This window comes from Rousettus aegyptiacus, unplaced genomic scaffold, assembly GCF_014176215.1.
Source record: "Rousettus aegyptiacus isolate mRouAeg1 unplaced genomic scaffold, mRouAeg1.p scaffold_m13_p_1, whole genome shotgun sequence".
In the NCBI taxonomy this organism is placed as follows: domain Eukaryota; kingdom Metazoa; phylum Chordata; class Mammalia; order Chiroptera; family Pteropodidae; genus Rousettus; species Rousettus aegyptiacus.
In genome coordinates this window covers 74623418-74627501 of record NW_023416284.1, presented here as the reverse complement: position 1 = coordinate 74627501, position 4084 = coordinate 74623418, and the positions used below count along the sequence as shown (strand labels likewise).

Sequence of the window (4084 nt, the reverse complement as noted above, 5' to 3'; positions counted from 1 at the left end):
ACATATGTTAGGTGCAGGTGCCCTACTACACTAATGGAACATACTAAATCCAGGGTCTTATTCCTAGCGTGAGCCTGGATCAGACCTGGGACCAGCCAGGCCTGAGACTCATAGCAAGTAACACAGGAAGCAAGAAAACTTTAAGAAATGTTTGGTAGGCTACACAAGGACAGTAAATATAGGAGAAAATTACTGAGATGTAAAAATTGCATATTCAGTCTATGAATTCTTGGGTGCTTCCAATTGGTTGAAATGTACAGTCTCTCAGAGACAAATTTTTATGGAGAGAAAGAGAAGCTATTGGATTCAATCTGAAACCCACAACACAATCCTAAGCAGTTCCTTGACAACGTTTACAGAGCTGATTTTGGTAAAGGTGGTACACTAAGGTTTAAGCGCAAGGGAATTGTGGGTAAGTCCAATACCTAATTAGATCCGGTAGGGTGAACAATCCGGGAGGCAGCTGAAGCGACCACTGTCTCTTACAGACCTACACAGTCTTGTGATTGTGCTGGAGCTTTATTCTTTCGATGCTGGAGCCGTAATAGCCGTCGTCACTGCTGAGGCTCTGCATGCTTTTCCGCTGGTTGGAATCACCCAGGCCGCCGCTGCTCCAGTGCAACTCACCTGTAAGATAGTCTGTGCTTTCAACGTCCACATGGATTCCTTCCCCGTCGGAGTCTGAGCACTCCAAGTTGCCCGTGGAGCTGATGCTGTCCCTCCGTATCCTCTCGATCCCGCTTCTCCAGCTGCCTCTTCAGGTGTCGCTGCTCTCGCTGAAGCTGGTCTATTCAGAGAGTGGCATTTCTGTCACAATCACCTAGCTTCTTTGTGTGCAATTTGGCTTTTGTTAATAAACTCAGTGCAATGTGTTGGTTTCATTTGGGCCCAGGCCGTACTAGCCCCTTCGACTTCTCCAGGCATAAGCGAAGATGGGCCCAACTATTCTCCATTTCATTGTGAGTTGATCTGCTACTGCCAGTGGCCACCGCCTGCTAGTGTGTATCCCCAAATATCTTCTTGGATTTGTTCCTTCATTTTCAAGCATCTCTGTCCTTGTTGCTGTAGGGTAACATGGAGGCGTAACCATGTTTAGCTTCTCTCTCCCGCCGCTCCAGATAGCCAGCCGCCTCCAGCAGCATCTGGACGTTCATCCAAACCGCCGACAGCATTCTGCACCGCAGGCTGGAGCCATGCTACCAATGTGCAATGCCCACCGGCTCGCCGCCGCCGCCGCCGCCGCCGCCGCCGGACACCCAAGCCCTGCTGTGGACTGGTAGAGCAGGCTTGAGAGAGGCTCCCTGGCGACCACACTCGTTGGAGGAAGGAGGAAGCCAGTGAGCTGGGCACCTCCAGCACCAAGACAGAACCTGGAGAAAAGCAGCAGCCAGTGGCCACCGCCTGCTAGTGTGTATCCCCAAATATCTTCTCATTAAGATTCTTGTTTTATGACCCAAAGGACTTCAGTCTACTTCCCGAAAGAGTGTATGGTGCTCAGAGCTCTCTAGTGATAAATTCTCAGGGCAACGCTATGTACTGAGGTTTTCCCATTCAAAGTCATGGGCACATGGCCATGCTCCCCATTCTACCTGGTGCTCCCTTTTATGCAGTGTAACAATAAGTAACACAAACATCGACTTCCCTAAATTTGAGGGGAGCATTTCCAGTAGAAAGTTAGGTCCTTCTTTTGCATTGCTCCAACGCAGACTCATTTGTGGGATTTTAAGAATCCTTTAACAAAGGGACACAGGAATTGTGCTTTGTCTCAAATAAGTGGCCTATGCCACTGAGACTCCACAGGAGACTAATGAAAGCCCACAGCAAAGGAAGAAATTTGCACCTTAGCGCTGAGACTCTTTATACCTGTTGAAGTTCTGCACTTCATTGAGATTTTACTCTAACAATACCGTTTTCTTTTCCAGACAGGAAATATCTCTTTTTATCTTCAAACTGACATAAAAATTTGCAAATGGATTTAGAAGAGACGCGTCCTGTGCCTGTTCTCCCTTTGGTAACACACACCCATTTGTCATCCTATTAGATTTGTCCTGCCGTCAGCCTGACATCAGCAGTTTGACACGCAAATCTGCCTTTAGTTCTCTTTTGAGTGTGGGCTCACACCCTGGTAGCAGTTTGTCAAAATTCATTTTGCTAGTCTATTGTTTTTCTTACAATACACAAGAATCGCTGATTTGTTCTTTGGGATTCTCGTACCACATTTTCTCTGTGCCTAAGCCATGCCTGGCAGGCAAAACAGGTGAAGCAGATACTTTGGGAAGGTGTTTCCAGCACAGTGTTGAGTGTATGTCTTTATGGTTTAGGGCCCCCTCCCCTCTTCTTTCTTCTCCTCCCTCTTCTCCCCTTCCCTTCCCTCCCTTTCCATTTCTCTCTTCCCAGATATGAATGATGAGCATTTGTAAAACTCCCTCCCTGCCTCCCTCCCTCCCTTTTTCTTCCTTTCTTCCAAAGAATAAATGCTTCTCAGAATTCATGACTCCCTTAGGGTGCAAGAAATGAGATTCTATAAGTAGAGTTATTCTTATCTTGTCCTACATCCTCATTTAAATTTTCCTAATATACAAATTTCATTTCAAGGACTCTCTCTCTCCACATCCTTTACATACATTTTCCAGAGCCTGTTGCTGCTAACTTTCTTCACTGAATGCTTTCATGATGTCCAGAAAGCCAGCAGAGACCTCTTCAGGATGGCTGCCTTGATCTTGTCATTGAAAACAGTACACTGTTGACTGTGATTCCTGCTATTATGTGAGAGACACTAAGTGTTTTTTTTTCATTTATTTTATTCTGTCTTTTTTTAAACCTGACAATTTGCTCCAACTCACCTGAGATTTAATTTTAACTTCATGATCCTTTACATGTTTTGACATTTTTGAAATCAAAACGTCAGTGAGATTATCTCCTACCAGAGTTTGATCAGATATTACAGAGACTTTACTATAAATGATTATGTTACCTGTCTGTTTTCTATTGAAGGGGTACTTAAAAGATAGGTTCAGCTTTGATTCTGTCAACCTGGGCACAGGATGGGGGAGTAATCAGAAGGCCTGCATTGTCATTCAGCTCTGCCACTTACTAATGCTGTGTTCAGAGGGAACCATATGCCATCTCTGTCTCAGTCTTTCTGTCTGTAAAAAAATTATAAATGTCACTTTTGCAGTGGAAGTTTGTTCTGTACCCATTTTTTACTTACTAGCAAGTCCTTTTTTGAACTTTCAAGCATTTCTCTGCGGTAAAGTCAAGTAAAGTCTAGAGAGCCAGTAAAAACTAGAGGCATCAATGAGTTTCCCAGCCTTGGGTCAGAGGTCTGAATTTCCTGTCATTAGCAGAAAACATTTGTTAGGTGCTCATCTGAAGAGGCTCTGGCTGACCTGCCACCCCATTTCTCTGCATGGTATGTCTTTGAGAAAACCTTTTCTGGGTTTCTTTTTCTCCATTTGTGAAATGAACATGTTGATTTCTATATTCTCTATCTCAGAAAGCTGTTATTAGGTTACCTGGAATGCCTTAAAATACTCTGATCTCATTAGGAAAAAAAAAGATTTTTTTTTCATTTTTACCCTTTGTACAAGTTCTTTGGGGTGTGAAAAAAATAAAAATGCATCCCCTTAGACATTTGTACATTGTACAGTCATACTTTGGAAATACCGCGGGTTTGGTTCCAAACCACCACAATAAAGTGAGTATTGCAAGAAAGAGAGCCATAATATTTTTGCTGGTGAAGGGTCTTGCCTTCAATTTGTAAAAAACCACAATATCTGTGAAGTGTAATAAAGAAAATTGCCATAAAATGAGGTACACATGTATTAATCGTATAAACGCTGGCATTATCAAGATCTTTGAAGTAGACATCAGCCTCAAATAGCATGCTAAAAATACTTTTGGTTGCATCAAATAGATCACATTGCAATCTAGAGAAATAAATGCTAGAATCAAGTTTGTTGTTATTTTTTTAAGGAGAGAATAATCTATCATTATGTGCCGGAAATGGACATGTGCATATTACTAAAGGTAAGTTACTTCAATGAAATTACTATTAAGACCCTTACCTTTCTATAATATGGCA

At 42.9% G+C, this 4084-nt stretch overlaps 1 pseudogene; it reads right to left on the bottom strand.

Annotated features, from left to right (window-relative positions):
- Nucleotides 1–490: 490 nt before the first annotated feature.
- Nucleotides 491–1172, bottom strand: LOC107498306 (annotated as a pseudogene).
- Between the last annotated feature and the right edge of the window lie 2912 nt (nucleotides 1173–4084).